An 18,814-nucleotide genomic window follows, 5' to 3' on the forward strand; every position below is an offset into this window, starting at 1 on the left:
TATGCGTTCTTTTCATTAAGATATTCAATGGCCAAATTTACCGTTTTGTCTATTTTTAAGCGAAGCTCAAATAATGCGTTCTTTGGAGCTCGTGAAACTGATGTGAGAGCCGCCAAACCGCCGTTCGCGTAAAATAAAAATCTAATCGAACTTAAAGTATTTTTTCTAGAAATATTTCATCCAGACCTATATTGGGGCAAAGTTTGGGGATTTTCGATTTTTTCATTTTGCATACCTCCAGGCGAAATTTTGGGACGATTGCTCTTAAATGGCTAAACTCACGAGATAAAGACATATTTATCGACAAACGCGATCGTAGCTTTATGTCACGCACCGCCATAACTGAAATTCAAAATGCGCTGGTTTCCAAACGAACGACATGTAACGATGTTATGATGTCATAGGCCCTTCGGGCTTGCGCAGTAGAATGAGACGTATCCCGGATGTAGTCGTTGTTGTATAACGGCTAGTAATGGCGGGCTTTTATGAGCTTCATTAAAACCGTTGTGTTAACATCGTTTAGTCTCGTTTAGACTACGCTACGCGACACTATTGAGCTGGAAAGTTGTAAAGAGATATATAAACTTAGTACCTCTTATGCCTGATGAGTATAAAAAATTTGGTAGCTCTTTAGTTTTGGATTTAAGAATTTGATGACGTCACGTAAATACGCTCTAAAGGGAGAGTGCGCTTCACATTTTTGTTTTATAAGTGCAGGCCAAGTTGAACGCCTTGACGTCTGGCCGTAGTAAGAAAAATTACCGGACGACTGAAAATAGACAGCCAACCTCGGAAACAAGCATTATCTAGCTCGAGATTTCTTTCAGTTCCGAACCCTAACGACAACCCGGGAACGGATTGACACTTTGACACTTTGATTTAACTATAACACCGGAATATCAATGTTTAGCCAAGGAAGGATATGTGGCACGTGTTTAAGAATGGCTGACTGTTAGGATCGAGAAACGCCGGTCAACGACCCATTTCGCAAATCGCTCATATTTTGCCCAAAGATACCCTTAGGTGACCTAATTCTAAAAATCATATTATAAGGTTCCAGCGAATTTTTATTTTTCAGAAATTCGCGAAAATTTGAAAGCGCGGTCAAAGTGCGGTTTTTCGTGTAATAAAATGACCGAAATAAGGTGCGAGGACGAAGCGCTGCTAAAGTCTTAAAATAAATCAAATTAACTTCAAACTTCACACAAATGTGGAACAACCACTCTAATTTATTCCTCGTTTTAAACTAATCTCAGATATGTTGATATAGTGGTTTTCCAAACCATTTTAAAAACACCTATGAAGCGTGTGAAAAATAACGGCAAAATATAGGTCATGTTTAACAGCATAAAAATGCACCTGGTACCTCACTTTCCGATTATTTTACTTTACAGCCTTAAAATATCATCATTAAACATATACCATGCCAAGTTTCATGCTCGAACTCGCAGTATTTCCCTTTGAGAAAAACGAAAATCTATGTCAATGTGTTGGGCGCAAATAACACAACAATTATACACGAACAATAGACAAATCAATTCCAAAAGCGAAAGTAAAAGGCTATCATTAATCAATCAAGTCAATCAATTAAGCAGTTCACTGCTATCAGTAGAAACATAATGTCCTCATAATGTCCACTACATAAAAACTGTTTTTAGACGTTTTCGATCAAAACATAGCGCGTTAACTTTGCTTAATTTCCTGTCCGCCGTCATGTCTAGTTTGTCATCCCGTGCATTTCTTAATGTAAACAACACTGTGAATGGTTCTCATAACAAACGCACAGAGGTTTCCTGGAACCTCGATGTTTTGGATTCACCAAAACGCTTTAAGTTCGTCAAGACACAATAATGGGTCAACTTGGAATGCTGTTTAGCATTAAGGACGTTAAAGGACTGTAAATTAATCGAGTTGAAACATCTTGAGGCAAATCAAAATCGCGCCCTTATTCTAATTGCTAAACAGCCGATCTCCGTTCAAGTTCAAGAAGTCGAGAGGTTAATTCGGCAATGTATCACCGGTACAACAACAAAATCAAACCGAGGTCATCAAAAGTGTAAGTTTAAAAGTGCAGTGGCAAGTTCGAAGTAAATTTCGCCTATATAAATTGGAAACAAGAAGTGAAACGGTCTGACCCGAAACAAATAAACGAAATATTAATACGACTAATTTAATCCGAAAATGTTGCAGAAAACATACCTAAAAGCCGTCGATTCCCCTCAATACCACTCCACATTGCCTTAAAGAGGCCAAGCTTTCTGCTGTAAGAATCAGGGGCCTCATGAATCTGTTTTTATTATATCGGCAACCATGCTGCATGGCTGATATTCGAGACTCAGTAAAAGTTGTCACACAACCGTACGAGCAGCCCAGTCACGCTTTCACTGCTTTCGCGAAAATGTTCAACATTTCGCAATTACAAGTTTAAAGTAGTGACAGTAGATTGAAATGCGCTTTTTAAAGCCGTCCTATCCAGGAGCAATTATTTCTTGTTGTTGAATGGCTTTTAGTTGTAGCTACAGTCGGGGAAGGGGGGGGGGGGGGTACTCCCGGAAATTTCGAATATCTGTATGCCGTGGAAGTGGTCTCTAGCTCTTAACGCCAACACTGAAACACCAGATGATCCTCGAAGTATCACAGGAATCACTAAGCAAAACAATTTTGAGTTTAGCTCCGCTGAGTCAGATACCTGTTGGCGCGCATATTGCATTGACCGTGGACAGGTGGAAAAACAGTTAAACCGGAAAAGCCTGTTGCACATTGTAATTCAGCGTTGTCCAACACGCAATCGGTCTGGTTGTGATGCTGATCTTATTTGATAGAATCTCAAGTTTTCTTTCGACACATACTCACGTACTGGGGTAGTGACATACTACTAGATGGGCGTGGCCGGGAGCCACGAGTCAAGTCAGTCAACTCGCAAAGCTCAACCGAGAAGAGTGATAGTGAACCACTGGTGGAAGGACTGCAGATTGTCCCTACGCCTTACCCTAATAGGCCTCTGTGTTATTCTAATGAACTGTGCTGTTACAATGATACTATTTAGCTTTATGAACATGCTAATGGTAAAGGTTTTCTTTTGCAGTATAAAAGAATCATTAATAAGTAGTTCTTTGTGAAAAACTATTTTAAGGAAAGTAAGCTGTTCGCGAGATCTATGTTTTCAGATTTTCCAGAGTGATTAGTTTGTTAGGGCACTGTTGCGCTGCGCCTGCGCGCAGTGTCGGAAAAAGTACGTTAGATCGTCTGTTTCTAAGTTGATAAAGGCAAATTAATCGCTGCAGCGAGTTTGGAAAGGGTGACGATTCCAACCTCGTTCCCAGAGTCTCTCATCTTACCACCTTCTCGTTCTCGTCACTACTTTAAACTTGTAATTGCGAAATGTTGAACATTTTCGCGAAAGCAGTGAAAGCGTGACTGGGCTGCTCGTACGGTTGTGTGACAACTTTTACTGAGTCTCGAATATCAGCCATGCAGCATGGTTGCCGGTATAATAAAAACAGATTCATGACGCCCCTGATTCTTACAGCAGAAAGCTTGGCCTCTTTAAGGCAATGTGGAGTGGTATTGAGGGGAATCGACGGCTTTTAGGTATGTTTTCTGCAACATTTTCGGATTAAATTAGCCGTATTAATATTTCGTTTATTTGTTTCGGGTCAGACCGTTTCACTTCTTGTTTCCAATTGATACAGTCGAAATTTATTTCGAACTAGCCACTACACTTTTAAACTTACACTTGATGACCTCGGTTTGATTTTGTTGTTGTACCGGTGATACATTGCCGAATTAGCCTCTCGACTTCTTGAACTTGAACGGAGATCGGCTGTTTAGCAATTAGACTAAGGGCGCGATTTTGATTTGCTTCAAGATATTTCAGCTCGATTAATTTACAGTCCTTTGACGTCCTTAATGCTAAACAGCATTCCAAGTTGACCCATTATTGTGTCTTGACGAACTTAAAGCGTTTTGGTGAATCCAAAACATCGAGGTTCCAGGAAACCTCTGTGCGTTTGTTATGAGAACCATTCACAGTGTTGTCGACATTAAGGAAATACACGCGATGACAAACTAGACATGACGGCGGACAGGAAATTAAACAAAGATCGAAAACTTCTAAAAACAGTTTTTATGTATTGGACATTATGAGGACATTATGTTTCTACTGATAGCAGTGAATTGCTTAATTGATTGAATTGATTAATGATAGCCTTTTACTTCCGCTATTGAAATTGAATTGTCTCTTGTTTGTGTATAATTGTTCTGTCATTTGCGCCCAACACTTTGACATAGATTTTCGTTTTTCTCAAAGGGAAATACTGCGAGTTCGAGCATGAAACTTGGCATGGTATATGTCTAATAATGATATTTTAAGGCTGTAAAGTAAAATAATCGGAAAGTGAGGTACCAGGTGCATTTTTATGCTGTTAAACATGACCTATATTTTGCCGTTATTTTTCACACGCTTCATAGGTGTTTTTAAAATGGTTTGGAAAACCACTATATCAACATATCTGAGATTAGTTTAAAACGAGGAATAAATTAGAGTGGTTGTTCCACATTTGTGTGAAGTTTGAAGTCAATTTAATTTATTTTAAGACTTTAGCAGCGCTTCGTCCTCGCACCTTATTTCGGTCATTTTATTACACGAAAAACCGCACTTTGACCGCGCTTTCAAATTTTCGCGAATTTCTGAAAAATAAAAATTCGCTGGAACCTTATAATATGATTTTTAGAATTAGGTCACCTAAGGGTATCTTTGGGCAAAATATGAGCGATTTGCGAAATGGGTCGTTGACCGGCGTTTCTCGATCCTAACAGTCAGCCATTCTTAATACGTTCTTAAAAGAATCTGGTCATATATTTTATGGGTCAAAATACCGCTCGAACAAAGATGTGCAGTAATCTTACAACTTTTTAGTGTTTCACGAAACAACTAAGCCTCCCTATTAAGATCTCGTTTACCAAAAGGGAGAATTTACGGTATTATGACCTCCACCTCTTGAAGGTTTGTTCAAACACACGCCGCAGGTGATCAAGATGTAAACAAAAGGAATGCCAAGGGGGGCTGGGGGAATGCAAAAAAACATCGATTTACTACAATTTAGTGCGGTTCATCTTTAGCACACATGCCCGGGTTATTTGGCGAACCGTCGTTTCGGCTAGGTTTTAAAGGTGTGTAATGCTCTCACTAATTGTTTTGTATTTGTGTCTGGATGCAACATTATCTGTATGTTATCCCAGCTATCTAATCTTTACCGCATAGGGGAGTGGTAACTAGATGCTTCTCATCTCGCCCCAGTCCTTCATCATTGTAATTACGCTCGGAGTTAAGAGGAAAATTTTGCCGTATCGCACGCGAAGGACATCTTCTCCAAGCCAGCTTGTAGTGATGGAATCAACGGTATATACCTTGCATTATAAATGTTTTTGTTATCATGGATTTTTATTGTACTGGTATTATGGAAGCGCTATCCATTGGTGGGTGGACGTTTTCTTTTCTCAGAAGGCAACAGTCCAGCTGCGGCCAGAGAGAATTCCAATAGTGCACGAGGATGAAGTTGGAAACACATACGGTAAAGATTTGCTCGTCTTGAAACTCTAAGAGATATTTCAGGATTATGATCATAGGCAAAGCGTAAAGAAAGACCGTAGTCAAATTGACTTCATTTCACGGTGGCCTACATACGCGTTCCTATTTAATATGCTGCGGAGTTCGTGAGAACTGCAAATGATCTTGAAAAGTATACAGAGTGCGTAATAAGAAATGCAGTAAACATTAGGAGCCTATGCGCGCGCCAATAGACACGCACTTAGTAAACCAGTGCATCAGTTGTTGTGCATGCATTCCCCACAATCACAGTCCAGTTAAGCAAAGCGATAGCTATTTTGTGAGTAAATGGATCCCATCTAAATAATAAGTACAGTTGGACCTCAAAGAATCTCTTTATTGCGAAGTAATGCCCCGATAGAACGAAAATCGGTGTTCAGCTTGGCCAAATCTAAAAATATTTAAATTTATGGATCAGCATTCAGGCGTGTTAAATCCGTACAGGAGCTGTAATCCGGTACAGAGTTCTGATCTCCGTTATGACTTAAGAAATTAACTAGTCTTGGAAATACTGCATCAAGGTTTCACTCTCTTGCAGTGCGAGCGATGCTGCATCAACCACCAGCCCAACAGGAGAATAAGAATTTACATCTGTAGCGAGATAAATTTAATCAACGTCTTTTCCAGAATATCTTCCGATCCTAAACGTTCTTCGTGCAAATCATGTCTCAGTTCAATCAAACATCCATAAATGTTGGCCTTTATGACTTCGAGTAAGAGAATAAAGATGGCTGCTGCCAAAAGCACAGCGAGGAATCACTGTGGTGTGTTTATCAATTTGACTGATCAGTGTTCTAGTGCCTTGTGTACCATAACTTAAACTCGGTTGTACCTTATTAAATGATGCCCAATATATCAGCTTCTTGGAGTATCGTTTCAACTCAGGCCACAGAGTAAATGTTATTTAGATCTAAGTGACTCTATCTTATGTCCTCGAGCATTCAGCAGGGCCACTGTTGCAGGGGCAGTCAAATGATCACGCCCTGTGCTTTCTTTTACATATAATTATTTCTTGTAACTAAGTGCTCTTCTAGGCTATTGCTAAGTCATTGAAAGACATTATTTTTATTTACTTCACCTACAGTGAATTGTTTCTCAGATCCAGACCTGAAATATGGAGTTCGATGCTCCGAGGATTCGGGAGCATATGTTTTTCAGCAGCATCGACCCATTCCGAGCGAGAACATTGACACTTGCAGCATACAAGGTAAATGTCTAAAACCTATATTTTTACTTATTTTCCCCTCGTTAGGTAGCAAATTTATTTGTGACCCCCAAGTCTTTGATAAAGCTCTAATAAGTGCTAAAACACCCGACTGACTGCAAAACCCAGTAAGCCATGTTACTGTTGGATTGTATGCAGATTTATTATTTTCTTCTATAGCAGAAATAAGGATAGATTGATAAAGTTTGAAAAATGCTTGATTTCCTAGCACATTATTGGTAGAAGATAGATAGATAGATAGATAGATAGATAGATAGATAGATAGATAAATCGTTTATTAAAAAGTACACACCTAGCAGTCATGCGACTGAATTACGTGTGGAATTTACATACTACATGCTTCTGAGCAGCAATGTTCACTCCACAATACGTTGGCTACATGTTGTGTTTGTTACTTGCAGAGAAAATTACGAGTACCTCAAGTGAATCGGTATTTATACGAAATATGCTGGGAAATATATTCTATATGCAACTTAAAATCCAAGGGGAAAATGCATTTTGTAAAAGTGGATAGTAAATGTTGCCTTTCGGTATCCTTTCTGTTTCAGTTTTAAGATATGCAAGAATGTCTAAAACTTTTGCCAATTTTCCGTAAATAATTTTATCATAATGACAGAACATATTTCTTTTCTTAATATGCTTCGGTTAACCTGCGTCTTACAATTACAGATGAACCTCAATTATTTCGAATTCCTCGCTATTTCGAACTGAAAACCTTTTCCCTTGGATTTCCCCGGCCTTCAGTCATTCACTGTCAACTATTTCGAACTTCCGCTATTTCGAACAATTTTCTGTTTCCCCTGAGAGTTCGAAATAGAGGGGTTCGACTGTAGTTAAAATCCTAGTATTCAAGAATGTCTCCTGTTTACTCCTGTTCGAAATCAAAGATGGCGCAGCCGCCCTGTTAGTGAGTAAAACTGAACAAGTAACTGAGAATGCATTATATCGCTGAGTTTGTAGCGTCTCCTACGTCACCAGCTTAAATATTTAAGACATGGTAGTTAACAATCCCTCTATCTCTGCATAGAAGGACTCCAGTCATCATCAATAGGGACAAGTTAGTGCAGTGTGCAGTTAACGTAGATTCGGTAGCCTGCGACGAATTCGTCGAAGACTTCAAGATTTTTATAATTAGTTGAGAGAAGTTCTCTTGTTCTAGCTTTCATTATTATAGTTAAAGAACAGGTAGCCTGCGACGAATTCGTTGAAGACTTCAAGATTTTTATAATTAGTTGAGAGAAGTTCTCTTGTTCTAGCTTTCATTATTATAGTTCAAGAACAGGATGCTGTTTTCAAAATTAAAATTACTTCTAGTCATCTGTGAATTTTCTTCAAGGCCGCTAACAGTTATTATATGATAATTGTTTCTCACAGAACTGAGGTATTCTGTACAGTGTACGAAACACTAAAGCCAACATGACGACGTCCAAGTTCCTCAGACGGCGGATTAGGCTGAAAGAAGAGTGGAACTAATTGCGCTTTAAATTCACGGTTTCCTTTACATTGCACATAGCATTGAAACAACACAGCGTTTGCAGTAGCATTTGAAATAGAACGAGTTAACGAAAATGCACTGATTTGTGTCTTAGGCCTATTCCAAACGTCGTGCTACTGGCGTGCCGAAGTAAATTCAAGAATAAAGTTCGACTTAAGCACGGCAGCAGCACAGCGTTTGAAACCACTCAGTTCGGCAAACTGAATGAACGACTAGTTAGTACGCCAGGTCCTTGCCGTGCCGCACGGTAGTAGTACAACTTAGCTTCAAACGGTATGTTCTCGCCGTGGCGAACTAGACTCATGGCCTGCTGCATCATGCCAGCTGCCGTTGCTTTCTACCAGATATTCAAAATGGTCTTCAGCAAAATAAACTTCTTGCGATATTCGGCGCGACTGAATTAAATTCGACGTTTGAAACCTCTGCCGTTATTTTGTCATGCCATTTCCTAGACTTCCGTGCCAGATTCATTTGAGTTCGGCACGGCAGTAGCACGACGTTTGGACTTGGCCTTAAAATAAGATGGCTTGGGCATGTAGTGCTTTGGGTTCGATTACAAGCCCGCCGCTGTTGGAGAATGCATCTGCACTCCGCTACTCCCCGTAAGCCGGAGTCGACAGTGCGGTGGAAATCAAGCCAATTTACAAAAAATTTCACCTTCACAAAATTAAGATGACTGCAGGGACAGCTGAGAATGCGACGGCGAATGCAATCATATAGAAATATCGCTCATTTATTTTGGCAAAATCGCAATTTAAAGAATCTAAGTTAAAAACTCGGCTGTTCTTATTGTCGGAATCGGTTGGAACTGAAAATGTTGCACATAAAGTTATAAAATCAATCAAACCTCTTTCAAATGGAAGCCATAAATCATATTTAATCTCGCTTGTAGCCGTTTAAAAACGCGGTACAGCTTCCTGACTACATGGCTGTCGTCAGTTCGACTCTTTGCAAAATCTGAAAATAAGAAACATAGAATATGTACAGTGTTTTTTGACCATCTCGCACCATCAACAATCACGCAATTAAAAGCGTGGCTTTTACAAACACGAAATTTTTCTTGAACTTAGTTTGAACTTTTGCTACATGTCACGTTTCCACATGGCTCAGATATTATCCCAGCCTGGTTAGTATATGAACGAAAGTATCAGGGCTCTACATTCAGCCCGAGTCGCGCTTTGCGGTCCCGCAGCCTCCTTTGCAGACGCTCACTTTGTCCCAAAGAAGCTCAAAGAGCGTCTGCTTAGGAGGCTCTCTGCCCCGCTATCCAGCCTGTTCTGCATACAGGATACACGACTACTCCATTTGAAGATCTTTGAAAGCCTTTGAAAGCTCAAGTTTTCTATGTTAAATTAGCTAGTCAAATCAGAATGTTGCCAAATCTAATCAGGAAACCTTCGCCACTAATTCGCATGGATCAAGAAATTCGCACCGAATAACAAACTACAAATTACTACTCATGAAGGAAAGTTGAAGGCTACTTACGTTCGAGTTCGTCTCACCTCAAGATTAGTTAAAATGTCGATTGATCTACTGGTTCCTTTCCAGAATTTCAGATCCCTTTATATCGCTTCAAATGTGGTTTAAATCAAAGTACAATCCGAAGTCGTTCTCTCGATCCATAAGCCGAGGATGACACAAGCAGGCGTTTGAATTCTCGGTGACGGATCTGTATTTCTTTAAATTTTTTTCTACAAATTGATTGTTGAATTACAACGCATTCATCCTAGGGCGAATTCACCTGGCTTGGATTTCACCGAAAGCAAATGAGCAGTGAGAACTAAAGACGGCTAACTAAGTTTTCACCAAGGTCTGAAACACGTGGTTTATTCATTGGACTGATGATAGCTCATTTCCTCAATGCTCCTGCTGTGCTGTCAATCGAGCCGGAGATGATGATTTTAAGCATGACTGTGGGTGGCCGCAGAACGTAATAATTGCTTTATTTGTTCAAATTATCGCTGCTTCTGCGAGTCTTTCGATGGAAAACCTAAGTTTTTCCTGCTTTTGATCTCAGGAATTAACGTTTTCCTGGGAATTGTGGGTTAAGAACAACAATCTCCTCTAGGTGGAGAACGACTTCGTCCGATGCTTCAAACTTTTTTGTTTGCACGAGAATCCTGCTCTCGGCACCTCTTGGTGAGCTAAAATGTGACAAGTTGAAGTGATGACGGCTTGCTATGTATTCCTGCACGTTTTTGAACGTTTCGCCTTTCGAATGAAAAAGGGGCTTGCTAATACTTACAACTGCAACTTACCCGAGCTATTTCATATCGCTCACGAGTGCCCCAAGACACCCACCCCACCGCAAGAACACAAAAGGCATTTGGCACTCGTAGAGCGTTTTTACAATCAGTTATCACTGTTAGTTTAATAATAGCCGTAATGATAATAACGCTATCAGAGATGCATATCTTGAGTTACGCCAGATTACAAAACGTTTGATTTCCAAACAAAGCAGTGATTTCCTGAAAAACAAAACAAAAACATTTCTTTGTCAATTAATCCGACTGTGCAGACCATGGGCATTCAAAACATATATTTCATGCAGTAGAACGAATACGAAAGCGAGAAAAAAGCAAATTAATTTGCAACTGATGCTGTTGTTGTTGTTGTTGTTTTTTTACTGCCTTATAAAGGAGTTGACGTGGTGAAATTTGCTCTGCTTTACTTTCTTTTGGAAAGATCGATTTTACTCGGGTTTAAGGATAGCACATGGGCTTGAAGCGATCGAGAAACCAAAAGCGCATTCGTCAATGTCTAAGAATAACATAAGCTGACCTCACGCTGGTCTTGTATATTGTTCTTAAAACAAATATTTGCCCGAGAAGCGAAGCTTCGAGGGCAAAAATGCTAGTTTTAAGAACATCAAATTTCCAAGGGACAACTATCAGACGGATAGTTCCGAGACATAAACACTCTATTGTCTTTATCGTTCACCGCTAAATTTTCTTCCGCGCGCCAGTTCAAAATTCATATTGAATTATTTTCAACTTTTTTAAATGAAAGCCGTGAAAGGTCGTTAAAGCCAAATGTAAAATTTGAAAAGGAAAACGGGCAAAAACCCACTTAATACATTTGAACTGTTTACTTTCTGTAAGCCCGCTTCCTTACAGAAACATTTACACGGACGAGTACTATCCATTCGGGTATTTTCCTCGGACGGGCACTATGGGCTGATAGTGTCTCTCCACGGATGAACACTATCGCGTCATGTGATCAATTTAAACCAATAAGAATCGGAGGAAATTTAGTGGTGAACTATCACGCATAGAAATCGAGAGCGAACAATCTAATTGTTTTAGTATAAATCTACTAGTCGTTCAAACCTTTCATCTAAATCCTCTTCAGAGACTCTTAGAAAACATAAAGAGGCGGCCCCCAGCGCACGCTGCTACGCTACTCACTATCTATCACAGAATAGAACATGAGTAGCGTAGCCAATCAGAGGACAACATTCGCGATAGAACGCCAATAGATTTAGACTCGATAGAAACACAGAACTAGCACGAGCTGTTGACGTCACGATGGCGCGAGCAAAGAGAATTTACTTTTTGATAATCAAAGTTAACAAGTTTTTTTCCTTTTCTTCGTCGCGGTGTTTTCTAAAAGAAATAGAAAACATGTTCTCCATATTTCCATCGAGTTATAGAAATATTCGTGAAAGTTTGGGAGAACTCGAAAAAGCTGTGGAAACGTTAACAGTCGCTGCGGCTCTTGTTCCCACAGCATTTGTCGTTCTCCCAAACTTCCACTCGTGTTTCTATAACTCGATAGAAACACGGTACATGTTTTCTATTTCTTACATATATATGGATCTGAAATTTAGCAGACATCACCTAGCTCTGTATCATGGGCTTTGAAACAGCCACTATCTTTGTTTTGAGATTGAATTATTTATAGTTCGAGGGGAGAATTTGCCGATATTCATAACCATAAAAAAAGCCAACAGTTAGCAGTTAAATTTAAGTACAATAACCATGGTAACCATCTCTATCTGTATTATCCTGAAATGCCTTGTAGTGAGAACTACCTGAAGCTGTAAGTAGTTAATATTTACGAGCAGAATAACTGACTTGCTTATAATGGAATAGCCTAGAACAACAATAAGCTCATTGGCAGCCAATAGGGGTTTAAAATTTCGAAACGAAACATTAGATCATTTGTTTGGAGCTTAGCATAAATACACGTGTTTGGTAAATTGTTCTTCGGTTACGCCTCCGGTGGCCATGGAAGGACGCCAGATACCACTCTCCCGCATTGGTTATGTTCTTGGATTAAAGCAATATAGTTCTGATTATAGTCCTAAGTTCTGATTGCTGTTGATGTCACTGAAGATAATTCCGTGTAACAGATCCGGTACTGATCCCCGCAGCAAGAGAGTTTCGCCAGGTTTTTACAGAAATGCTTTCCCGGGCCAAAAACCTATTATCACAATAGGTGATCGATTAGCAATTTTGTAAAGCGTCTCTACGGATAATTTTTAAACAATCATTAATTGCATCCTGACACTACGATAGCTATCGACGGTTCAGTTGGTAGGAAACAGGTGTACAGTGGGGATTGCGTACATGGTAAACTGAGGAAAGATATTACAAATAAAGAAAGAAAGAAAATCAACGACTACTTACATGTAAAAGAGGGGAAAAGATAAACCCGGATTACAAACAATGAACTTGAAAAGTTTAGGCTTACTTTTTCAAGATGCCCAAACCGTGACGTACTCCTTGAAACTGCCCTACCTTTGGAATAGACGTAGGTGCAAGGGATAAGACAGTGAGTCTGGATGCAAATACAACGGCTGGAAAAGAGGAAGGTTTAGTTAATCCAGATTCAGAGAATGTGACATTGGCATCGGAAAATCCAGAGACTGTTGATCAATTGCCAGCCGGAATCCAAGAGCAGAGAATGTGACGGAGCAGGCAGCAAATTCAGACTGACTGTAAGACAACTTCCGGAGAATGCAGATTGGACCGTCCGCACTGGAAGTGACGTACAACGGATAACGCAACCTCGCTCCCAGGGCCTTTTCCCTGGCTTAGCCCCAAGCAAGGGAAAAGGCATTGGGAAAGAGGTTGCGTATAACGCAGAGTGGTAAACTGACGCTAATGCGACAATATCTTAACTTTGAATACTTTTGATCATTCTTTTAGAACCGTAGTCCAGCGTGGTGTAACAGATAAACTGTAAGGACTGGACACGAAATGGCTGAGCAACGTCTCGGGAAGGAAAAGTTAATTTAAAACGTTGTTGTCGGTTGTCAGTGTGATCTGTGACATTTCTCCGCAGATATACCAGTGCTTTAATGTCTCAGCTTGACTAAACGACGGATTCGCCTGTTATTTATGATCTCCGTGTTTGTTTCGTATTTGCGGTGGGATACAGGGTTATCTGTACATTATCCAAGCTATCTAATAATCTTCCCAGCACAAGCGCGTGGTAACTAGAGCAGCAGGGAGTATTGCTGTTATTCTCGCAGCAGTCCTTCGTTGCTATTGAGATGAGACGCAAAATGTACAATCGCTCGCGAATGACACGTTTTCCAAGCCAGGTTATGATGCAATCATCGGTATGGAGCTTGTATTTGCAACAACAACAACTAGCTTTTGTAGTCACGACGTAAGGTTTATTGCTGATACATGTAATGTTGAAGCTGTTCCGTTGGTTGGTGGGCATTTTCTTATCTCAGCAGGCAAAACTGCAGATGCGGCCATTGCGCATTCCTATGGAGCACGATGAACGTGGAAACAAGGCAAATGGTAAAGATGGTAAGCCTTTCTTGATGCCTACATAAGTTATAGTCTATTTTACCGATATTTCAGGATTGTGAACATAGGCCGAAGTGCAAAGAAGGAATGTGCTGAAATTAACTATATTTCAGTGTACCTTACAGGCGTTCCTGCTAACTCAGTACAAACACAATCCTCTTCGCTAGTGCCCAAGTGGCACGTGCACAAGGCCGTAAGTTACATAAGGCCTGCTTACTATACTGCTCAGTTGCTGCTACTTTTCAATTTTGAGAACTACGTACAAATGATCCTAAAAAGTATCCAGTTCGGGCAAGAAGAATTGTTAACTTTGCACAAACAACGCAGAGTTCAAAATGCTACATTGCTGAATTTTTGTCGTCAATCGACATCCTCTACTTAAAAGTCTGTCCAGCCATAATTCATTGGAGTAAGTGTAGCTGCAATATCTGAAAATGTACAACTGCGTACATCAGTTGTTCGTTTTTCTGCTATCAACGAATCGACGAATCTCTTTAGAACGAATTCCTGTTAAAGTGATAAAGAAATGTTGCTGGGCTTGGCCAAAACTGCAAAGTAAAATGCATGTATGGAACGGCATTCAGTTGTATTGAATCATGTCGCCCAAGAGATAATCGGGGACGGAGTTTTGATCTCTGTTATGACTAAAATAAACTCCTAATCTTGTAATTGTTGCATCGAGGTTTCACTCTTTTGCAGCACAAGCAATAGTGCATCAAACACCAACCCAAGAGGAGTACTAGAATTGAAATCTGTAGCGATGTTTCTTGTTCAATTCCCGCTGCACTGTTACGAAATGACTGAATTTAATCACCGTCTTTCCCAGAATATCTTCTGATATTAACATTCTTCATGAACGTCATGGGTCAGTTTAAACATTCCTAAATTTTGGCGTCTATGCCTTCGAGTAAGGGAAGAAAAATGGCGGCTGCTAAAACATTAGCAAGGGATAACTCCATAGTGTTTACATCCCATTTAACTGATCTGTGTTCTAATACTTTGTGTACCTTAACTTAAACTTAGTCGTTATTTATCAAATGATACCGAATATATCTTTAAAATCAAGTCACAGATAAAAATAAGTTAGATTTAAATGACCCTCACTCGATTTCTTGTCCTCGATCATTCAACTGAGCCAGTCATGTAGGGACAGTCAATTGATCACTCCCTGTGCCTTCTTTTAAGTGAATCAGATTTAATTATTTCTTTGGACTAAATGCACTTCTAGGCTATTGCTTAGTCATTAACAGACGTTATTTTTTTAATTTAATCTTCATTTATTTGCCTCTCACATCCAGATCTGAAATATGGAGTTCAGTGCTCCGAAGATCATCACTCATCCTCGGAAGCATGTATTTTTCAACAGAATCGGCCAAGCGAGAACGATGATACTTCTAGCATAAAAGGTAACGCCATTTTACAAATATTCAATACCTTTATTTCTATTCATTTTCTCCTCATTAACAGCAGCAAATCCTATGCCTTGGACTGAAGTTTTAACAACTGCTGAATAACCAGCTTGTACGATCTATATATAACGTACTCTAAATAAGACAATGTTGAATATTAGGTCTTATACATATTCTGCAGAGAACGGCTACAGTAGCAGTAATAACGATATATCGAAAAAAAAATTGAATTCCTTAGTACACGGTGTTTGTATAGAATATGCTTACAAGCAGCGATTTTTAAACCAGAATACAATTTCTTCATGTTGCGTTTGTTACTTGCAAAGAAAGGAACGAGAACTTTAAGTGAATCAACATTTATACGAAACATGTATGGAAGTATACTCCAAACAACTCATAATCGGAAAGAAAACACCATTTTGTAAAAGCACAGAGAAATGTATACATTGCTATCCAGCTTACACGTCTCAGTGCACGAATGAGATGTGGTCAAACACTTTAAGTAAGTAAGTAAAAGCTTTATTAATGTGTCAGTGTATTTAGTTTTCACAACTAATTGGGGACACAACCGAAATCATAACTTACCTGTGTTGTTGTTTAAATGGCGAGGCGATGGCAAGTTTTAATGTCAGAATTATGTTATATAAGTCAACCTGATAAAACAGTACTAAAATGTTATTACTTTCCACTGCAGCGGCCTGAATTTCCGGCTGCAAACACTATAATAACTCCTGGTCAGTTTTGTGCGCGCCTTCAGAGCGAATGTTGAGTTCCCGTGAAAAGGAACACTCGTCAATGATACTTTCCCTCGCAACGAAATTCTCGTAGCTCTTTTCGTCGATTATTACCTCTGGCATTACACACAATATCCCGCGGAAGCTAAATGTACCTCAGTTGTCGTTAAAACATTATTGTTAGCCTTTAATTTAACATGCTTTCATAATCATGCTTTCGAAATATCAACTCCAGTGCCTCATGGGCTTCTAAAAACACAGAACTATAGTTTAGCGGTTTCCCGTTCAAGATATACAAGAATGTCTAAGAACTTTTACAATTTTGTTTTTACTTTATCATTACAGAACATCTTTCTTTTCTTAACAAGCTTAAGTATGCCCGTAGCTAGCTCACAATTAGTTAAAATGTTGGTGACTGAATGTGTCCTGATCGAGATCAAAGATGGCGGGGCTGTTCAGTAAATATTATTGCTGATGACTGGCGAGTCTCTCCTTCGCCTCCAACTAAAAATATTGAAGACATAATAGCCGAACAATCTCTGTATCCCCGCATAGAAGATTTTATTATCATCAGGGACAGGTTAATGCAGTTAACGTAGCTGCCTCGAATTCGGTAGCCTGCGTCGAATTGGTCGAGGGCTTCAAGTTTTACATTTGGGAAAAGTTTACTTATTCTAGCTTATATAATTAAGCAATAGACCACAACTTTTTATGGTTTATAGGCTGATAAACCACGCGGGATGCTGGAAGGACACGAGAAGAATCCGTAAATCACGAGCCGCAAGAAATGTCCATGAGTTTACCGGCACAATAAACCATAGCTGCTTGACCAAATCAGAGCGCGCGCATCCATTTCATTATGGTATAATTATAGATAAACAACAGGTTGGTCTTTTCAAACTCACAATTATCTAGTCACATGTACGTGTTCTTCAAGGCCACTAAAATGTTTGTGTTGTTAGCCACAGAACTGAAGTATTCCATACAATGCACAGAAGCTGACTGATGTGGCAGACGTTGCAGCGAGAAAAGACGACGACAAGTTCCTCAACCTGGAGAATGCTGGCGATTTCATTTGAGAAATAAAAGAGTGAAAATAATTGCCCTTTTAATACACAGTTTCTTTTTAAATTGCTTTATAAATACAAATAAATGTCTACTATTTGGATACTGGAACTGAACAAGCTAGCTAGACTGAATATTTTATGTGCAAACATTGAGAAATTTCAACTCTATGTTAGCGACGTTTACCTACATTGTAGCGTATAAAGCGGCCAATATAGCCAGCAAGTTCGACAACGCCACTTACTCGCAACCTTTTTCTTATTATTTCACGGGGCTGGTTATCTCGACTGACATGTGTCAACAATAATTTTTGGTGTTTATGAATCAATCGGAATCAAAGTCATACGCGGCCACAATTCGCGAATGTCGAGTCAGCTCTCATCAACTGCATGGCTAACCTGACCTCGTAATATAAATGTTATAAATCAGAAACGTTTCTTGTGGGCTAAATAGGTTTCCGAGGTTAATTTCTCTTCTCCAGTATGTCAGAGAATAACAAACCTTCAGTAACTTTGGTTTTGTAGAAAGGAGGACTAAGAAAACAATCGTTTTATTACTTGAAGTGGAAATCGAGCCTAGCATTGCCACATCGCAGCTCACAAAAAATGGCAGCTTAACAAAATACACGGGACAGCGAATACAGTCTATTGAAATATCGATCATTCGGTTTTACAAAATTATAATCGGTAATGAATCTAACCAAAACATTTTTCCTACTGTCGGAATCAGTTGAAACTGAAAATGTTATACATAGAGTTGTTCCCTAAATCAATCAAACCTCTTTCAACTGGAAGCCATAAATCATATTTAATCTCGCTTGTAGCCGTTTAAAATAGCGATACAGCTTCCTGACTCCATGGCTGTCATCAGTTCGACTCTTCCCAAAATCTGAAAATAAGAAGCAGAGTATACATGAGTGCTTCTGGACCATTTTCCACCATCGATCGACAGTCACGCAATTAAAAACGTGGGGTTTATAAACACGAGGGTTGATTGAAATGAACTTTTGCTGCATGTTAAGTCTCTACATTGCTCAGATATTATCCCAGCCTGGGTTACTTTCGTTGGTATATATGAACGAAAAAATCAATGCTCTACATCTTATGTGAGTCGCGCTTTGCAGTCCTGTAGCCCCTTTGCAGACGCTCAGTTTGCCCCAAAGAGCTTCTACGTTGGAGGCTATCTGCTCCGAAGAAGATCTTTGAAAGCCCGGCTTCCTTCGAAAGGTCAAGTTAACTAACTGTTGCCAAATGTATTCAGGGAAACTTCGCCACCAGTAAATATTGTCATCGCCGGATCAGCAACTGATTCGCATATCGATCAACAAATTAAATTGCAAATAAAATTCCTCATCAACGAAAGCATAAAAGCCTACTTACGTTCGAATTCATCTCTGCTCAAAAGATCAGTTAAAATTGTCAATGAATCTGCTGGTTCCCGCGGCAGAATTTCAGATCCTTTTAGATTGCCGTAAGGTGTAAATCTACGAAATACAGTCCGAAGTCGTTCC

General features: G+C 39.5%; 1 long non-coding RNA gene across 2 annotated transcripts; it reads left to right on the forward strand.

Moving 5' to 3' along the window:
• Positions 1–5,546: 5,546 nt before the first annotated feature.
• On the forward strand, positions 5,547–14,260 carry LOC145492962 (uncharacterized). 2 transcript variants are annotated; one of them, XR_014050076.1, is made up of 3 exons: positions 5,547–5,573; positions 6,708–6,815; positions 14,018–14,260. It is a non-coding gene; the product is annotated as an uncharacterized LOC145492962 (long non-coding RNA). The 2 variants fall into 2 exon arrangements; XR_014050075.1 differs by lacking the exon at positions 5,547–5,573 and having other exon boundaries at positions 6,504–6,815.
• Positions 14,261–18,814: the final 4,554 nt, after the last annotated feature.

This window comes from Orbicella franksi, chromosome 7 (assembly GCF_964199315.1).
Source record: "Orbicella franksi chromosome 7, jaOrbFran1.1, whole genome shotgun sequence".
NCBI lineage: Eukaryota > Metazoa > Cnidaria > Anthozoa > Scleractinia > Merulinidae > Orbicella > Orbicella franksi.